The sequence below is a fragment of the Pleurodeles waltl genome, chromosome 4_2 (assembly GCF_031143425.1).
Source record: "Pleurodeles waltl isolate 20211129_DDA chromosome 4_2, aPleWal1.hap1.20221129, whole genome shotgun sequence".
Lineage (NCBI taxonomy): Eukaryota > Metazoa > Chordata > Amphibia > Caudata > Salamandridae > Pleurodeles > Pleurodeles waltl.
The window spans coordinates 142,064,708-142,086,488 of NC_090443.1; positions in this window are offsets into that span (position 1 = coordinate 142,064,708).

Sequence of the window (21,781 nt, forward strand, 5' to 3'; positions counted from 1 at the left end):
TACAGGAGTTCCATCAAAAGATACATCCATCACATTTTGTGTTTTCTCATAAAGTTGGCATAAGTGGGACACGTGTGTCCACATGCTTTTCAGGCACCATACTGTATATTGGAACTCAATTAATAATCAAAAAATAACTTTATTCAGATGTATTTTACATCCTTAAAAGTACATAAAAAGCATACGACACCAATCATAACGTCAAGGATTTAAAATATAAATGTACACAATAAGGCAATAAAATACAATTACTAAAACAGTATAGATCTGCGGGCATGAACTTCCGACTTTAAAAAGATCCTACATAAAAAATAAAAAAACTTCTTCACTAGCCAGGACCAACAAAAATCTCAGGGCAGGTCTACACTGTCCTACAACAAAATAATATTTTTTTTGAGGTGCGATTAAGAAAAAGCTAGTATATCTGGAATAAATAGACAAAAAAACATAAAATGTAGCAAAGTTTGACCAAATGAGTCATCACATGGACATGTCTTAGCATCAAGGTTATGTGCAAATCCCAAGGGGAAAAAAGCTGATATTGTATGGTGCCCGCCCTAAAATGGAAGAGCAAAGATCGCTCCCAACGAGTATGGGCCAACCACATATAATCAGCTGAAAAAGTCAGTTCCCTCAGACAAAGATATTTATAAACAACGAGCTTCCCCTCCATTTCCCTAAGACGCTTTAGCTCTACATAATCATAAAGTGCTTTTGCTAAAGCTTTCTTATTTACCCAGGTACATAAAGATGGATCTGTGAACAAATCTGACATTCCTACTTTGGTACGTTCGCTTTTTACAAACGCAATCCAGGGTGTGGAAAGGCCACAATCTAAAGCCAAGCAGTCCCTGGCTGCTCAGCCTCCGAATTTTGCCAATTAGCAAGCTGTAACATTATTGGCCGCACCCTAATCAAATCCCCAAAATAGGGAAGCCCTAGTTCATTATGACAAATAAAATGCGAGGCTGAAATGGGGACCGACAGTAGCCTTCTACAGAACCTGTTCTCTAGTGGGATTGCCAAACACTTGGCGATCTCCCATACCTCATCCCGGTACATGGCAACGGGTACGCAATGAGAGCTATATATTTTTAACATTGGTAACAGAAAACCCCCACCCTTAGGCTGAGGAAAACTACATAAGGACCGAATTGCTGACGATAATTTGATGGAACGCTGAACAATATTAGAGGTCCAAGAACCTTGGGCAGAAAAAATAATACCCAGATAGGGGAAGTCCATGATACTAGTCAGGTACTGGTTGCCAAATGATATTTTCGATAAGGAGCGGCACTTAGGGCCACAGGTCATAATATGGGATTTATCAAAATTAGTTTGAAGATCCAAAGAAGAAATGTAATCAACAAAGACATCAATTAACCAACGTAAAGCCCTGGGAGTACGACCTAAAACTACTGCATCATCTCCATAAAGGAGTGTGGGGAGTGAATTACCCGCATTACTGGAACATCGGGAGTGGCCTGAATCACATGTGAGTGCAAATCATTAATATATCAAATAAATTAAAGAGGGGCCAAAACGCACCCCTTACTCACTGTAGGAAAGTACCCTCTTTTCTTGATATGGTTACACACTTTTTCTGCTTGATGTCAGTGTGTTCAACTGTGTTCACTGGGATCCTGCTAACCCGGACCCCAGTGATTATGCTCTATCCCAAAACTCTGTATTTCATCCCACACTCCCCACTGTAAGGCCCTAGTATATGGTACCCAAGGCACTGGGGTTCCAGGGGATCCCTTAGGGCTGTAGCATATATTTTGCCACCCATAGGGTGCCCAAGCAAAGGGTTTTGCAGGACTGCCATTGCAGCCTGCGTGAAAATTTGCAAGGGCCCTTTAACTGCCACTTTTCATTGCACAAGATTACTTATAAGTCACCCCTATGGCAGGCCCTCTAGCCCAGAGGGCAGGGTGCAAAGTACCTGTGTGTGAGGGCATCCCTGCACTAGTAGAGGTGCCCCCACAAACTCCAGCCCCATTCTCCCAGACTTCGTGAGTGCAGGGATGCCATTTTACACGTGTACTGGACATTGGTCAATACCTATGTCCAGCTACATAATGGTAACTCCAAACATAGGCATGTTTGGTATCAAACATGTCGGAATCATACCCCAATGCTTTTGCAAGCATTGGATGTAAGATTCCATTCACTCTGGGGGCTACTTAGAGGACCCCCCGTATTGCCATTACAGCATTGTGAGGTTTTCCAGGCAGCCCAACCTGCTGCCACCTCACAGACAGGTATCTGCCCTCCTGTTGATCGAGCAGCTCAAGCCCAGAAGACAGAACAAAGGATTATATAAACCAGTCTACACTGGTTCAGGGACCCCCAGTCCCTGCTCTGGTGTGAAACTGGACAAAGGAAAGGGGGTGCCCACTCCCCTGTCCATCACCACCCCAGGGGCAGTGCTCAGAGCTCCTCCAGAGGGTCCCTAGGTTTTGCCATCTTGGATTCAAGGATGGCAGGGAACCCTGGGAGCATGTGAGTGGCCAGGAGGTAACATCAGAGCCCCCTCCTGATAGGTGGTCACCCAGCTAGGTGACCAATCCCCCTTTCAGGGCTTTTTAGGGTCTCTCTCTTGGGTGGTTCCTCAGATTCGGTTTGCAAGAATCCAGCAAGATTCCTCTGCAACCTCCAATTCAACTTCTGACCGAAGAAACTGCATCTGGATGCTCCAGGACCCGACAAGCTGCAACAAAGAAGCAAGACGCCTACTGCAACATTGTATCCATGGCTCCTTGCAGCAACTGCAAAATTTTCCTGGTTGTGCATCCTCTGAGGACAGCCTATCTTTAGCCTGCACCAGGAAGAAAGACTTTCCCTTGGGGTGAAGGAGTCATCTGCAGGCACCAACTGCAACAACGACCGGCTGCGTGAATCCCCTCTCCTGCTGAGCTGCATGGATCCTGCAACACAGATGGTGGACTGAAGTGGTCCCGACGGTCCTCTCTTCTAGCTGTCCCACTTGGGTGGAGGTAAGCCCTAGCCTGCCCACGCAGGACAGTACCCCCATGCACTGCATCATTTGCAGCTGCCAAGGCTTGTTGGCATATTTTTTAAGGAATCTTCAGGCATCTTGAAGTTCCAGCCCCCAGCACTCTATCGTGCGACTCACAGCTCCCTGAGTGCTTCTCCAGCAGCGTGGGATCCCTTTTCGTAGTGCTGCGTGGGCTCCTCCCTCGACTTTTGTGTCCCCGTCCTGTGGGTGCTGACTCTGCTTCTGTGAGCTCTCTGTGTTGCTGAGGGCCACCTCTGATTTCCCCTCCTGGGAAGAGTCCACCTGGTTCTTACTGGTCCCGGGCAGCTCCACTTACCGCCAACCGCAAATTTTGCGTGTGCCAAGGCTTGTTGGTGGAATCCGAAGACGCAAACCCGACTGCAATCCACCTTCCGGCTTTGGGACATCACCTCATCTCTTGCACCTTAAGTCTGGTGGGTAGAGGCTCCTGCCCTTCCTGCACTCTGCTGTGCTTGTTGGACTTGGTCCCATTTTTCCACAGGTCCTCATGTCCAGGAATCCACTGTTGGTGTCTTTCAGTCTCCTCTGGGTTTTGCATATTCTTCTTTTCTTCCAAGTGGGTATTCTGGAGAATTTACAGGGATTTATTCCTGCTTTCCTGGTCGCTGGGGGGGTGTTGTGGTACTTATCTTTGAGCTTTCTTAGTACCCCTAGCTCTTCTCTAAACACTCCACTCACCTAGGTGGAGGACCAACTCTTGCATTCCACTGTTTTAGTATATGGTTTGTGCTCCCACAAGGGCTGTTTCTCTCTATTGTGATTTTCACTAATTGCACTGTTTTTTAACTGGTTTTATGCCTATTTCTGCATACTAATGTATATAATGTGTGTATTACTTGCCTCATAAGGGAGTATTTCTTCTATGGTATTTTTGGTATTTGTCTCACCAAAATAAAGTACCTTTATTTTTGTAACACTGAGTGTTTTTTTATGAGTGTAAGTACTGTGTGTGACTACAGTGGTATTGCATGAGCTTTGCATGTCTCCTAGATAAGCCTTGGCTGCTCAACCACAGCTACCTCTAGAGAGCCTGGCTTCAAGACACTGACTACACTACACTAATAAGGGATACCTGGACCTGGTATAATGTTTCCCAAAGGTACCCACCGCACACCAGGCCAGCCTCCTACATTTGTGGTGCAGCAGTGGGATAAGCACTTGCAATTGCCTTAGCACTCTGTCACCTGGTGCTTTCCACAGGCAAGCGCACTCCTTACCTAGAGTTATTCATAGTACCTAGTGTAGAAAGCTAGTCTCTAAAGTTTAGCTAAGCTAGGGCCTAGGCATATCCCTTTCTCTAAACTTCTTTCAGAGAAACTAGGAGTTAGGTAGGTTAGACACACCCTACAATATCCTAACACACACCATGTCTGCAACTGGACACACCTCTGAGGTCATGGACTTTCACTATGAGAACCTGACCTTCAAGGAATTGAAGGGGTTGCAGGCAGGAAGGAAGTTGGACATGGGGAGGAACCCTAATAAGAGTCTGCTCCTGGGTATTCTCCTCCAGGATGACCAGGATCAAGCGCGTAGTCAGTGGGGGGGGAGAAAGATGAAGTGGACCTTAACGCCACTGAGGCAGAACATGACATTCTAGGTCTAGGGGAGGAGCCCTTAAAGGGTCATTATGTTCCTAGCAGACCCACTAGCATAGCTGGGAGTGGGAAGGAAAGCCATACTGGTAGGGCCCCCTTTACACCCAGAGGGCAAGTGGAAAGGGTTACTAGCCCTAGGAATAGATCCACCTCTGCTCACTCTCACATCACTTCAGTGTCTGAGGGATCACACTGCACAACTCCAGGAGATGACTCAATGGATAGGGAGCTCAGGAAACTGAGACTGGAGGAGGCCAGGCTGAGGTTGCAGCAGCAACAGCTAGCCCCAGATAGGGAGGCCTTGGCAGTGGGAGGAGAGAGGCAGGGGTTGGGGTTAATACCCCATAGTGACAGCAGCTCAGGCTTCAGGGATCATAGGGTCAGGGAGGACTCCTTTGATTCGGGAAACCTGCACAAAATTGCTCCCTCACACATGGTAGGGGATGACATCTACAAGTGATTTGTTGCACTTGAGATGACCTGTAAAGTTCAGAAGGTCCCTCAAAGGCAGTGAGCTGCTATCCTCTGGTTGTCCTTCTCTGACAAAGGGAGGGGTAGAATTCTCACTCTCAGAGAAGAGGATGTAGACAATTACACTATTCTCAAAACTGCACTCTTAGATGGTTTTGGTCTCACCACTGAGCAATAAAGAATAAAGTTCAGGGAGACCAGAAAAGTGTCCTCACAGGATTGGATAGACTTTGTGGACTGATCTATGAAAGTTTTGGAAGGCTGGGTACATGGCAGCAAAGTGTCTGACTATGAGGGCTTGTACAATTTACTAATGAGAGAGCATATATTGAACAATTGTGTGTCTGATGTACTGTACCAATACTTGGTAAACTCTGATCTAACCTCTCCCCGAGAATTGGGAAAGAAGGCAGACAAATGGGTCAGAACAAGGGTGAGCAGAAAAGCTCATACAGGGGGTGAGAAAGAAAATAAAAAGAAAGGAGGTAAGTCTCACGACAAGGGTGAGGACAAAGATTAGAAAGAGTCTTCATTAGGCCCACAAAACTCTTCTGGGGGTTGGGTCTAAATCCTCTTTCCAATAACAATCAAATCAAAAAGCCTTAGTGTTATATTTGTAGAAACAAAGGCCATAGGGCAGGACACAGCTCCTGTCCTAAGAAAAACACTAAACCTCCCACCACTACAACCCCACTCCTGCAACTAGTGCCCATAGCAATAGCAGTAGTGGTGGGACGACTAATACTACTAATAGTCAGTATAAGGGTGTAGCAGGGCTAACTGTGGGAATTGTAGTGGGGGATGGCTTAGTGAGAGAAACCACTGAGGCTGTTTTAGTCTCTGATGGTGGCATTGGCCTTGCCACACTTATTGCTTGTCCCCTTAATATGGATAAGTACAAGCAACAACCCTTAATCAATGGTGTTCAGGTTGAAGCCTACAGGGACACATGTGCCAGTGTCACCACGGTGACTGAAACACTGGTGTACCCTGGGCAACACCTACTTGGTCACCAGTAGCAAGTAAGTGGCGCCCACAACAATACTGTGAGCCACCCCATGACAGTTGTTGATCCCAGCTTGGGGGGGGGGCTTATTGGTCCTAAAAAGGTTGTAGTGTCCACAGACCTACCTGCAGAGTGTCTACTAAGAAACGACTTGGAGACTTCAGCTTGGGCTGAAGGAGAGTTGGAGGCCCATGCAGCCATGCTGGGCATTCCTGGGCATATATTTGCTTTGACCAGGGCTCAGGTCAAGAAGCAAAGAGATCAGGGGAACTTGGATCCTGAAAGTATGGACCAAGAGCTTCCCAAAAGCAGGGGTAGAAAGGATAAGAAATTACCCTCTATCCCTCCTTCCACTGATGATTCCCCTTTTGAGGGGGAGGAATCTACTCCTTGGACAGAACCTACACCTGAAGAATTCCAAGCTGACACAGCTGAGCTCTTAGGTGCAGGGGGGCCTGCCAGGGAAGAGTTAAGTGTAGCTCAAAAGACTTGCCCCACACTTGGGGGTTTGAGACAGCAAGCTGTCAAACAGGAGACAGGAGATGTCAGTGGCACCCACAAGGTGTACTAGAAAGACAACCTCCTGTATTCAGAGCCTAGGGAACACAAGCCTGGTGCCACCAGGAGATTGGTAGTACCTCTGCAATAACCTTGGCACATGACATTCCCCTAGCTGGTCACCTGGCGCAAAGCAAAACATGGGACAGACTGGTCCCTCACTTTCATTGGCCCCATATGTCTGAAGACACGAAGGAGTTTTGTCACTCGTGCATCACCTGTCAAGCCAGTGGCAAGACAAGTGGCACCCCAAAGGTCCCCTTTATTCCACTTCCATGGTTGGGGTACCCTTTGAAAGGGTAGGGGTAGACATTGTTGGCCCCCTAGACTCTCCCACAGCTTCTGGAAACAGATTATTTCTGGTGGTGGTGAACCATGCCACCAAGTATCCAGAAGCCATACCTCTTCGGACCACTATAGCTCCTGTAGTGGCCAAAGCCCTCCTGGGAATCTTTTCCAGAGTGGGTTTCCCAAAAGAGGTGGTATCAGACAGAGGTAGCACCTACATGTCTGCATACTTAAAAGCTATGTAGAAAGAGTGTGGTGTAACCTATAAATTCACCACACCTTGCCATCCCCAAACAAATAGGTTGGTTGAGCGTTTTAACAAAACACTCAAAGGCGTGATTATAGGACTCTCTGAAAATCTCAGAAGGAGATTGGATGTCCTATTGCCATGCCTCCGCTTTACCTACAGGGAGGTACCCCAGAAGGGAGTGGGCAACAGCCCCTATGAACTCCTTTTTTGTCACCCTGCTAGGGGTCCTCTTGCCCTTGTGAAGGGGGGATGGGAACAACCCCTCAAGCCCCCTAAAAAAGGAATAGTGTATTTTGAACTTGGCCTTAGATCAAGGATGGCTGAATACATGAAGAAGGCAAGTAAAAACCTTCAGGCCAGCCAAGAACTGCAGAAGCAATGGTATGACCAGAAGGCTGTCCTAACTGTGTACAAACCAGGACAGAAAGTGTGGGTTCTGGAGCCTGTGGCTCCCAGGGCACTCCAAGACAAATGGAGTGAACCATACACCATTGTGGAAAAGAAGGGTAAGGTCACTTATTTAGTAGACCTTGGCACTCCAAGAAGTCCCCTCGGGGTACTTCATGTGAACTGCCCAAATCTCTACCATGACAGGGCTGACTTAACCCTGCTCATGGCCACTGATGTGGGCTAGGAAGAAGAGAGTGTCCCTCTCCCTGATCTCTTCTCGAATTTTTGCAGCTGATGGCTCAGTTAAGGGGGTAGTCTTAGCAGACTGCTTTTCTGAGTCTCAAAAAGAAGACTGCAGAAATCTCTTAGAGCAGTTCTCAGAACAGTTTTCTTTTACACCTGGATAAACCATATGGTGTGAACACACCATTGACACAGGGGGAAGCCTACCTGTTAAGAGTAAAATCTACAGGCAGCCTGGCCATGTAAGGGACTGCATCAAAGCAGAGGTGCAAAAGATGCTTGACGTAGGAGTCATTGATCACTCTCATAGCCCCTGGGCTAGCCTAGTGGTTCTGGTCCCAAAACCCCACTCTCAGAATTGGAAAAGAGATATGAGGTTTTGTGTTGACTATAGGGGTCTCAATACAGTGACCAAAGCTGATGCTCATCCTATCCCCAGGGTAGATGAGCTCATAGATACACTGGCATCTGCCAACTATCTTAGCACTTTTGACCTTACTGCTGACTATTGGCAGATTAAATTGTCAGAAGAGGCTAAACCCAAAACTGCATTTTCAACCACTGGAGGGCACAATCAATTCACAGTAATGCCCTTTGGTCTGAAAATGCACCTGACACTTTTCAGAGGCTGGTGAACACAGTCATCCAAGGTATGGAAGCCTATAGTGCAGCATATCTAGATGATATAGCTGACTTTAGCTCCACCTGGGATGATCACCTGGTCTACCTCTGGAATGCTGTGGAGGCTCTGCAAAAAGCAGGCCTCGCTATCAAGGCTTCAAAGTGCCAGATAGTGCAGGGGAGGATAGCTTATCTGGGACACCTAGTAGGTGGAGAACGGATTCAGCCACTACAGGGGAAGATCCAAACCATTTTGGATTGGACTTCTCCTACTACACAAACTCAGGTCAGAACCTTCTTAGGCTTCACTAGGTATTAAAGGAAGGTCATTATGAACTATGACTCGATTGTAGCCCCTCTTAATGACCTCACATCTAAGAAAATGACTAAAAAGGTATTATGGACAGCAAGCTGTGAAAAAGCTTTTGAGGAACAGGCCATGTGCTCTGCACCTGTTTTAAAAAGCCATAACTACTCCAAGAAGTTCATAGGGCAAACCAATGCTTCAGAGGTAGGGGGTTGGGGCAGTTCTCTCACAACTGAATACAGAGGGCCAGGATTAACCGGTAGCTTTCATTAGCAGAAGGTTGACCCCTAGAGAAACGCGTTGGTCAGCCATAGAGAGGGAGGCCTTTGCTGTGGTCTAGGCCTTGAAGAAGTAGAGACCATGCCACTTTGGTACTCTCTTCATTGTTTAGACAGACCACAAACCTCTCTTATGGCTTAAACAGATGAAAGGAGAAAACCCCAAATTGTTAAGGTGGTCCATTTCCCTACAGGAGATGGACTTTACAGTGGAACATAGACCTGGGAGTAACCGCTCCAATGCAGGTGTGTTCTCCAGATATTTCCACTTAGACAAAGAAGACTCATCTGGGCAAGGTTAGCCTTCTTTTCCTCCGTTTGCGGGCATAGTGGGATTTGTGTAGGAAAGTACCCTCTTTCTTGGTATGGTTACCCCCTTTTTCTGCCTGATGTCAGTGAGTCTGACAGTGTTCACTGGGATCCTGCTAACCCGGACCCCAGTAATTATGCTCTCTCCCAAAACTCAGTATTTCATCCCACAATTGGCACATTGGTGCCTAAATGAAAGCCCCTAGTATATGGTACCTAGGTACCCAGGGCTTTGGGTTTCCAGGGGATCCCTGTGCGTTGCAGCATATATTTTGCCACCCATAGAGAGTCCAAGCAAAAGGTTCTGCAGGAATGCCATTGCAACCTGCATGAAAAGGTGCAAGCACCCTTTCACTGCCACTTTTCACTGCACCAGGTCATTTATAAGTCACCCCTTTAGCAGACCTTCTATCCCAGAGGGCATTGTGCTAAGAACCTGTGTGTGAGGGCACCCTTGCACTATCAGAGGTACCCCCACAAACTCCAGGGCCATTTTCACAGACTTCGTGATGCGGGGACGACATTTTACACGTCTACTGGACATAGGTCAATATCTATGTCCAGCTACATAATGGTACCTCCGAATAAAGGCACGTTTGGTATGAAACATGTTGGAATCAAACCCCAATGCTTTTTCAAGCATAGATTGTATGATTCAATGCACTCTGTGGGCTCCTTAGAGGACCCCCAGTATTGCCATTACAGCCTTCTGAGGTTTTCCAGGCAGCCCAAGTGCTACCACCTCACAGACAGGTTTCTGCCCTCCGGCTGCTTGAGCAGCTCAAGCCCAGGAAGACAGAACACATGATTTCCTTTGGGAGAGGGATGTTACACCCTCTCCCTTTGGAAACAGGTGTTACAGGCTTGGGAGGGGTAGCCTCCCCAAACCACAGATAATGCTTTGTAGGGCACATCTGGTGCCCTCCTTGTATAAACCAGTCTACACCGGTTCAGGAACCCACAGTCCCTGCTCTGGCGCTAAACTGGACAAAGGAAAGGGGGAGTGACCACTCCCTTGTCCATCACCACCCCAGGGGTGGTGCTCAGAGATCCTCCTGAGGGCCCCTGGGTTTTGCCATCTTGGATTCAAGGTTGGCAGGGAACTCTGGGAGCTTCTGAGTGGCCAGTGCAGGCAGATGATGTCACAGCCCCCACTGATAGGTGGTCACCCAGCTAGGTGACCAATCTCCCTTTCAGGGCTATTTAGGGTCTTTCTCTTGGGTGGCTCCTCAGATTTGGCATGCAAGACTCCAGCAGGATTCCACTACAACCTCCACTTCGGCTTCTGACCGGAGAAACTGCATCTGGACGCTCCAGGACCTAACAAGCTGCAACAAAGAAGCAAGCGCCTCCTACAACATTGTATCCATGGCTCTTTTCAGCAACTGCAACATTTGCCCCATTGAGCATCTTATGAGGACAGCCCGTCTTCATCCTCCACCAGAAAGAAGAAGGAATCTCCCTTTAGGTGAAGGAGTCACTCCCCTGCATCTGCAGGCACCAACTGCAACGACGACCAGCTGCATGTATCCCCCTCTCCTGCTGAGCTTCGTGGATCCTGCAACACAGGTGGTAGACCAAAGTGGTCCCGACGGTCCTCTCTTCGAGCTAAGCCCTTGCCTGCCCATGCAGGACAGCACTGTGTCATTTGCAGCTGCCAAGACTTGTTGGGCTCTTTTTCAAGGGATCTTCAGGCATCTTGAAGCTCCAGCCCCCAGCACACCATCCTGCGACTCACAGCTCCCTGAGTGTTTCTCCGGCAGCGTGGGATCCCTTTTCGTAGTGCTGCGTGGGCTCCTTCTTCAAGTTCGTGTTCCCATCCTGTGGAACTCCTGTGGATGCTGCCTGTGCTTCTGTGAGCTCTCTGTGTTGCTAAGGGCCCCCTCTAACTCCCTCTCCTGGGTAGATTCCACCTGGTCCTTTCTGGCCCCGGACAGCTACACTTTCTGCTAACCGTGAGTTTTGAATGTGCCAAGGCTTGTTGGTGGAATCCGAAGATGCCAATGACTGCAATCCTCCTTCCGGCGTAGAACTTGACTTCGTCTTCTTGGGTGCAGTGCTGACTCTCCTTCATCACCGTCGACTCATCTCTTGCACCTTCAGTCTGGTGGGTAGGGGCTTCTGCCCTTCCTGGACTCTGCTGTGCTTGCTGGACTTGGTTCCCCTTTTTCCACAGGTCCTCTTGTCCAGGAATCCACTGTTGGTGTCTTGCAGTCTCTTCTGGGTTTTGCATTCTTCTTTTCTTCTAAGTGGGTGTTCTGGGGAGTTTACTGTGATTTACTCCTGTTTTCCTGGTCGCTGGGGGGATGTTGTGGTACTTACCTTTGGGCTTTCTTAAAACTCCCAGCTCTCCTCTATAGACTCCACTCACCCAGGTGGGGAACCGACTCTTGTATTCCACTTTCTTAGCATATGGTCTGTTCTCCCTGAGGGGCATTTCTCTCTATTGTTATTTTCACTAATTGCACTACATACTAGTGTATATAAATTGTGTATTACTTACCTCCTAAGGGAGTATAGCCTCTACAGTATTTTTGGTATTTGTGTCACCAAAATAAAGTACCTTTATTTTTGTAACACTGAGTGTTCTCTTTCATGTGTGTGAGTATTGTGTGTGACTACAGTGGTATTGCTTGAGCTTTGCATGTCTTCAAGATAAGCCTTGGCTGCTCATCCACAGCTACCTCTAGAAAGCCTGGCGTCTAGACACTGACTACACTACACTAATAAGGGATACCTAGACTTGGTATAAGGTGTAAGTAACATAGGTACTCACCACACACCAGGCCAGCCTCCTAAACTCACTCCACGATGTATTCCAATATACCCTGTCACGTCGCGTTCTTACTGATGCACACCTGTGCCCTCATGTCCTTGTGCAGATAAACAAGAAAATGGATTAGGACTGGGTCCAGACCACGAGCAGTGAGTGAACGCCATCATACATCACGATTTACACAATCAAATGCTGATGAGGGGTTCATCAATGCTAAATAGAGCGGAACCTTTTTGCCACCCTATACTTGTCTAGTACCAAATTAAGGTTAAGGCACTTCAACAGTTCGAAATTTTTGCTAATCCCATATTGACAGTGGTGCAAAACAGACTCATCCGAGACCAAGGCATAACCCTATTATAAATAATTTGGCCAAGAATCTTAGCAGTGGTATCAATAAGTGATATTGGCAGATAACATGGTGGAGATGAACAATCCCCTTTCTTGAATATAGGGAAAATAATAGATGTCCCCCAGGTCTCTGGTAGATGGGAATGAGATAAGTTATTAATGACATCAGTAATTAAAGGGAACCACAAAGCAATATTACATTTGATGAGGTCAGTGGGGGACCCCATCTGGAGTTAGAGGCTTTCCACCCACACTCTGATACCAGGGCATGATCTATAAAGAAAGGGGCAGAAGGAGGGGGAGCCCCAGACACTGGCAACAATATAACAAGAAATTGTGCTAGGCACTCGTGTAGTATGCTTAACAGCTGTTACTGCATCCCAGAAAAGCTCACTATTTTTCGACTAGAGACGAGAACAAACTCCTGCCAACACTTGCCAGTAACTATTTTATGTTGTTTACAGAGTTGAGCCACTAAAACTGGATACCTCGGGTTGGCACCAAGTGCAGACCTAAGGGCCCTGATTGCTAAAAAACAGTCTGAGTTAAATAGGCTGGCTATATCAGGGTTTGGTTTATTTGACTTTCCAATCCCAAACCACAATTTTGAAAAAGCTTCCACCACTTGACAGCCTTGAGGCTCCTCTGCTAAACAGAGATTAATCTGATCAAAATTAGTTTTGATTACTTTATTCAAAGTTTGTATGGGATCAGACAATCTCCAAGCAAGTGGTGGGTTATGAGTACTGGGTTTCAAATAACATACACCCACACCCTTCCTGTACTTCCCCCTAAAATGCAAAGATAATATAGCCTCTATGGGATTATTGTCTCTATAACATGAAGGAAAGATCCTGCCCTGCATAATTTGGTCCTCCAAATTGCGAGTAAAAAACACATAGGCCCTCATTATGACATTGGCGGTAAATCCCACTTACCGCCATGCTGACTGCTGCCAACTTACCGCCGCCGCTGCGGATATCCGTACACCATATTATGACACACATACACCAATCCGTCACTATTCAGCCACAGACACAAATCCGCCACACCAAAGGTCAGTGATAAACTGGCAGTATCAAAACCCACACCGTTACGCCAGCAGAACAATGCCAATCACATTATGACCCACGAATCACCATGGTGGACATTCAATGGCGGTAAACCATTGGCGGTACATACCGCTGCGCTCAAAATCAACACACACAAACAAAACACCACCACGTTGGACAATTCAAACAACACACACCTGACACCCATACACACACCACACCCACACCACTATAAACAATTTGTCAATGGTAAACTGTTATTGTTAATAAAAAACATCAATTTTCAGGAAAAAGTAAGATTGGATTTTTTACATCCTTATCTGGGAGAACATGAGAATAGATGCAAACTCATGCATAGTATTCAGTCGAAATATGAGAGACACTTTCATCGCCAATTGATTAACATTTTTTCCTGCACTTGGTAGGCTTTTTTAGTCTTTCATAGTATTTCCATTATTTTTAGGGGGTACCATGTTAATTTTTTTTCAATTATTATGATATGTGGTTTCACTTTTACTTTCATTCTCTAGTTTATTTCCATGGGTAATGTATTTTTTGTTGAGCAAGAAGATCAGTAATGTTTATCCAGAACAGCAGTTCAAGAGTGCAAGACACCATCATGTAAAATAACAAAAAATGCGGCTCCTTATAACAGTCATGTTAATATTCCAGCTGTAAAATATAGGCAAAAAGCCTCCACGCCAACATAGTGATTCTCAATGATATTGTGTTTTTTAGAAAAGTTGTAAAAGCAAATGTATTCTGCAAATAATTTGGAGCAGCACTGGCTAGATAATTTAAACCAATGCATTCGTTTTTCCTTTCGTCATGTTGCCTCAAGGAAGTTATAAATGTTACATAACTTTTAAGATTTTTTTTTTCTTGCTGACAGCATGACTACTATGGTGGGAACTAGTCTAAACATAAACTAATGATCCAACTTTTTCCTTTAAGCTCTAAAATATGCAGAGTAAAGATTACATACAATGGTTTAATTCAAATAAATATCACCTATCATGTGGTTCGGTGGTGAGCAGCTTTAAAAATCCACCCCTCATATTGGTAGGATCAGGGTCGGATTGGGATCCTAATTATGCTTGAGCAATCCCTCAAAAAGTGGACCAGTCTTCCGTATAGTTAATATTTTTGTTTTATATAGTGTGGCATCAGAGTTACTTACATGAACACCAGGACTATGCAAATACACCCCCACCCCTACACAAAGGCCTAAAAGACACTGGTACAGAGATGACAACACATGTCCCCTAGAGATGCCTCTTCTCTTACTCTCCCCTCCCTAGTCCACTATAGCCTCAGGGCGATGACCTGGAAGGGGAGGGGTCAAGAAAAGCACAGGACAGATGCTCCAGGCGGGCTTAGATGTGAATGCACCCCCATGTGAGGTCCCTGCATGCTCCCACCCTCCCCATGCACAACATGGCCTAACTGTGACTGCTCAGCAGGGTATGTCACTGATTCTGGGCCGGGGCAGCCACATGAAGCAGGTGGCCCAGAGTGGAAATGTCCTACGGGCCAGAGCAACACCAGGCCCTCAGCCTCAGTTTGACAGCATGGCTGGGGAATGCACATGATGCTGATGCCACATTACAGTGGCCTGGAGGTGACTGGGGAAGACAGTAAGGCTCTGTGGGCCGTTTTACAGAGGTCCTGAAAAAAAAGGCCCACAGGTGACCCTGAGGCACCGACCATCGGCCATTGCTAGACTTCTTCCCTTCCCAATCTGACCCTAGGTAGGAAGAGACGTGACTTTCAGACTATGGCTGGTGGCTAATTGGGATTTTTTAATTTGTCATGCCCCCATGCTTGACAGACATCTTTTCTATTTTGCACCGTAAAAATCTGCAATGATAAAGGACAACACAAATGTAGTTAGTTAAATAATTACTTTGTAAAGTGCTACCCTGAAACAGGAAACACTTTGTAGAGCTGGTGATAAAACTAAACAGCAAATTCTTAAGCTGTACTATATTGTAGAATTTATATAGTGCTTCACACTCAACATGGTCACAATCACACCCCTTCCCTCCTGATGTTAGGCCCTGTCTGTGCACAATAATGTATCTCGTTTGGGTATTTAGATCAATGATTCAGTTAGGCTCGAACTGCTCTCAGTTGTCCCTCTCCGTTGTTATTTATATTACAATGGGAAGGGAAGGCGTCTTTGAAGAGCCTCTTTTAAGTTTTTTCCCTAAAAACATTCAGCTTTGGGTGGGTCCTCAGGTCTGGGTGCGATCCATTAGGGCACTTAGGCACCAACATCCTGATTGATCTTCTTCAGTTTGACTTGTGATTGAGTCTGGCTTGAATGATAGGTTTCCTTTGCTAGAAATGAGCTTGGCTGTGTAAGTATTTTGGGATTTGAGCATATAAGGGCTTTAAGACATGATTCTCATATACTTTGAAAATAGTGCAGAGAAGTTTTGAATCTTATTCTCCACCCCAGTGGTAGACAGTGAGGGGCCTCAAGCACAAAGGTAATGTGAGAGGATTTTTTAGGTTAAGACGAAGGCTAACATATCAGATTGTGAAAGTGGTGTTGAACAGCTGAGCAGCATAAATCGGTTCACAAATCTCAAGAGGGACTGCCTTGGTTCTCAGGATGGACAACCACAGCTTGAAAGCTGATTCAGATGCATCAGGTACCACCAGTAGCTCTTGACCACTTTTGGGTTCTGCTCCAAACTACCTTTACAGAGCCACTTTCATTACCACTGCCCACTATGTGAGAAAAAAACAATGCAGTCCTTCTCTTTAACTCAGGTCCAATCTGTAACAGAACAGAACATCATTATTTTAGTGGAGGAAGTCCGAATTCCTCCACTGGAGGATTATCTTCCAGCGGAGATCCTGCCAGTGGAATAACCTCTGATGTAAGGATAGTGTGGACTGGGTGATGCTGACAACAAATTCTACAACAAATTGTATGGATTTCAATTATCGCCCTACTCTACACCGTCAGACTTTCAGAGAATCACGAGCTGGATTTAGAATTGCATGGCCATGGAAAATGTCCCGATTTCTAGAGTGTATGCTAAATCTAGAGGAGAACTTGCGGGTGTAATTTTCTCCACCATACTATTAAATTAATGAAGGACATTTTGCTAATGTAATATTTACCAGATTAAGCACTTTCCCAAAAATCTGAGATTTTTCTATTACCATCCAGCACTAATTCAGGCTCAAAGGAATGAAACGGACCCTGATTAGCCATGGCCAAAGGCTTTGCAAGACCTCTTAAAGTGCCACGTTGGCTTCAGAAATTATATCATATTATGATCCTTCCTTTTATCCATCAGTTACACTTGAGACATGCACAGCTGTAGCACCTTTTCTGCTTCACCCATAGTGACATAAGCACTGCTTTCACTTAGTGAATATTAATAGCCACCTAGTGGCCTTATGCCATGTGTGACAATTAGCATTCTGCGACGTGTAGTTTTGCTATTACTTAATTCAAGATACTGTAGACGAAAAGCGGACCATGGATGACCTATGAAACATGACACAGGACCACTTGTCATCTATCCAAATGTACGCGTGTCATTGGTTGAAATTAAAAATGACAATAAAATGGTAGCTCAATGCATGCATGGTTCCAGGCACAAGGTGCTAAGTCAAACATGTTTCCTCTACATGGAAAACTCACACCTGTCACAGATGTGTGTCATAACATCAATTGTCAAAATATCATCTGGCAACAGTACTGAAGAATATCCACTATCACTAAGAACGTCAAGGTAAGTATCAGAGGCAGTTCCTCTTTAGGGCCAGAGAGATGCTGACCCACTACTTTAATTCCGCCCACCTTCAAAATAAAGTAGTCTTCATTGTGCATTTAAATTTCAAGTACTTGCATTGCTATTGTGGAGGGAGGGAGGGTGTGTGTGTGTGTGTGTGTGAGATACACACACTTACCTTGATGACTTAGCAGTAGTTGATATCCTGTGCTCAATATTGTCGCGGGTTTATACTCTTTATTGTGGTGGAACAACCCTCCCACCTTTTAAAACCTAAAAATAATAATAATTTTAATAATAAGCTCTTCACGATTGCCCCTATCCAGAAGAAACATCCCCCACTCGGACATTTTAAGCTCATGTCTCGAAATGGACATGGGGTGGCATGCTGTGCTATTCAAATTCAGTCACATTAAGATGTCACTGACTCCGGGGATTCTTCCTCGGTTGCGGCCCACACCGGGTGGCAGGCCCTCATCCCACGCCTGATCGATGCTGCCAATTTATATCTCGGTTATTGCATCGATGCAGCCGTCAGGCGAATGCGAAGATGAACTAGGCCCGATGACTCGCCGCCCACCCTGCCCCCAGAGGGGACAACACTGTTTGGCGGAGGTTGGATTTAGAGTCGTCTAACGCAGACCCAGCCCTGAATATTTAATGAGTCCCTCGCCCCTAGGACTGGAGGGGGCCGTGAAGCTGCAAAGAATGCGTCCTTCAATCTGAGTGAATTATGTTAACAATAAGAGAGCGAAGCGATGAAACTTGTTTATATGCTACTTGCGTGCTCCAGTTGCTGTCTTCTGCCAGTAACATGACGCAAAATGGGGCCCCGCCCGTGAGGAATGCGTCAGAGGCTTCCGGGAATCCACGTCACATTACCCAACTTTCAAAGTGAGCACCTAGAAGCCCTCAGTTTTAAGTTCTGTACTTCTAGCTGGTTGCTAGTTTCTGGGGCCCTTAGTTTTGAATGACAGTAGAGCTCCGGAACGGCAGTGCTTAATTTTTTGCCGGCACCGGCAATCATTTTTGGACACTGGGACTTATTTTTCATCAGACTTTCACCCAGAGCTAAACAGGGAAAGGCAGAAGAGTAAAGAGTGAAATAAGGAGGAAGATGGGGAAGCTAGGACAGCATTTAATAGTGGACTCCCAAGAAAATGTCTGCACCCTGCAATTTTTGTTTACTCAAATTAATTATCCATTTGCACGCAACTACCTTGGGCCGTCCACTGTAGTGACAGTTGGGGTTCTGGCCACCTGACCCTGTAAAGGTCTCTTGAACGCGAATTCTCATGCACATAGGAGCTGCAGTTGTTTGTGTTACACCATGGTCTTCTGTAACACTCTACTTTTTTCAAGTTATGCCATTCTCATTATTGTACTTCTTTGCAGTAGTTTGACAAACATATGTATGCAGTGCTGTACGAAAACGCAACCAGCCTGCACACCGCATATATTACGGGCTTCCATTTTACGCTGTATTTAGAATATTGTATACAGTCTATGCACTGCAAACCTATGGAAAACCCCGAGAAGAATTCTCCGTCCTTACATAATATGCAAGTCATTAAGCGTGCAAACTGTATTGTTTCCATGAAATTATCAACAAGTCTTGTTACAACGAAATAAGGCATTTTTTTATTCAACCTCACGGGAACGAAAGGCTGATCAGATTTGCTGGTTTACAGAAGTGTGGCCACATCTTATCAGGTGGTTAATTCGTCTATTTAGGGTATGATACAAAGCTATCTTGGCTTCAAGAAACAGAACTTTCTTTAATATCAGACGATGCATCTACAGGGAGTGCAGAATTATTAGGCAAATGAGTATTTTGACCACATCATCCTCTTTATGCATGTTGTCTTACTCCAAGCTGTATAGGCTCGAAAGCCTACTACCAATTAAGCATATTAGGTGATGTGCATCTCTGTAATGAGAAGGGGTGTGGTCTAATGACATCAACACCCTATATCAGGTGTGCATAATTATTAGGCAACTTCCTTTCCTTTGGCAAAATGGGTCAAAAGAAGGACTTGACAGGCTCCGAAAAGTCAAAAATAGTGAGATATCTTGCAGAGGGATGCAGCACTCTTAAAATTGCAGAGCTTCTGAAGCGTGATCATCGAACAATCAAGCGTTTCATTCAAAATAGTCAACAGGGTCGCAAGAAGCGTGTGGAAAAACCAAGGCGCAAAATAACTGCCCATGAACTGAGAAAAGTCAAGCGTGCAGCTGCCACGATGCCACTTGCCACCAGTTTGGCCATATTTCAGAGCTGCAACATCACTGGAGTGCCCAAAAGCACAAGGTGTGCAATACTCAGAGACGTAGCCAAGGTAAGAAAGGCTGAAAGACGACCACCACTGAACAAGACACACAAGCTGAAACGTCAAGACTGGGCCAAGAAATATCTCAAGACTGATTTTTCTAAGGTTTTATGGACTGATGAAATGAGAGTGAGTCTTGATGGGCCAGATGGATGGGCCCGTGGCTGGATTGGTAAAGGGCAGAGAGCTCCAGTCCGACTCAGACGCCAGCAAGGTGGAGGTGGAGTACTGGTTTGGGCTGGTATCATCAAAGATGAGCTTGTGGGGCCTTTTCGGGTTGAGGATGGAGTCAAGCTCAACTCCCAGTCCTACTGCCAGTTCCTGGAAGACACCTTCTTCAAGCAGTGGTACAGGAAGAAGTCTGCATCCTTCAAGAAAAACATGATTTTCATGCAGGACAATGCTCCATCACACGCGTCCAAGTACTCCACAGCGTGGCTGGCAAGAAAGGGTATAAAAGAAGGAAATCTAATGACATGGCCTCCTTGTTCAACTGATCTGAACCCCATTGAGAACCTGTGGTCCATCATCAAATGTGAGATTTACAAGGAGGGAAAACAGTACACCTCTCTGAACAGTGTCTGGGAGGCTGTGGTTGCTGCTGCACGCAATGTTGATGGTGAACAGATCAAAACACTGACAGAATCCATGGATGGCAGGCTTTTGAGTGTCCTTGCAAAGAAAGGTGGCTATATTGGTCACTGATTTGTTTTTGTTTTGTTTTTGAATGTCAGAAATGTATATTTGTGAATGTGGAGATGTTATATTGGTTTCACTGGTAATAATAAATAATTGAAATGGGTATATATATTTTTTTTGTTAAGTTGCCTAATAATTATGCACAGTAATAGTCACCTGCACACACAGATATCCCCCTAACATAGCTAAAACTAAAAACAAACTAAAAACTACTTCCAAAAATATTCAGCTTTGATATTAATGAGTTTTTTGGGTTCATTGAGAACATGGTTGTTGTTCAATAATAAAATTAATCCTCAAAAATACAACTTGCCTAATAATTCTGCACTCCCTGTATTGTTTAAAGTTGAAATAATATCGCAGAAACCAGAAAAATGACTGACCAGACAGGGAGTGAAAATAGGTTATTTAGCAAGTACTGTGGTTTCTCTTTATTATAGTGCACATTTTTACAGTAGTCCATTTCAACTATTTTAGATGACACTACACGTGTTTAGAATTTGAGCCATTTGAGTGAGATAAAGTGATTTTGTTAGACCGATAGAGTTGTGTTCAATTCAGGATTGTAACCCAGGTGTCCAGGGTTCAAGGTCAGCAATTTAAAACTGGTTGCGCACTTCTTCATCGGAGGTACACAACCTACTAAGCTATCTTTTTACTCCAAGAGCAGATGTTGCAAAGGGCACCCTGGCAAGGATTGGGTAGATGGCGTCTCATGACCCTCATAACCACCGGGAGTATATAACGTAAAGGACAGAGAAAGTCTCTCTATAACTCTAGTCTGTATATCCCTTTATTTATTCCTAAAGACCTACCAATGTCTACCATTGCATCCTTTCCTCCATCTTCCCCTAAAGTCTCAAGTATAACTTAACGTTCCCAGGTCAATGCCTCCGACTTGTAACACAGATCAAGGCCCGGGCCGTAGATGAACCACTGTGCATTCAGAACAACTACCAATCCTCCCTGACATAACGCAGGATCGAACTGAAGAAACAGGATCCCTCCCAGACCTGCAAATCTTGAAGTCAAGGAAGGGATGTAAGAATTGCATGGAACACATGGCGAGAAATAGAAGGCTGCAGTGACGAGGGGTTAGATTAAGGGAGAGTAGACAGTATTATAATTCTCATAACATTGCCTGGTAATGTCAATTTTCCCTTCATAAATTGACCCAATCAATCGATCAGGATTTATAAAGTGCGGCTAATCACCACGTTAGGGTATCAAGGCGCTGACAGGTCCCGGAGGCTTATTCGAACAGCCATGTCTTGAGAGCCATTTGGAATTCCGGAAGAGAGGTGGTGGTCCGGAGATGCATAGGGAGGCTGTTCCAGGTTTTTGATGCTATGCGAGAGAAGGAGCATCCTCCACTTCTGCTTTGATAGATGCAGGGAGTATGGGCAGGTGAAAGGGAGGCAGAACATAGTCTTCTCAACAGTTGGTGGATGTA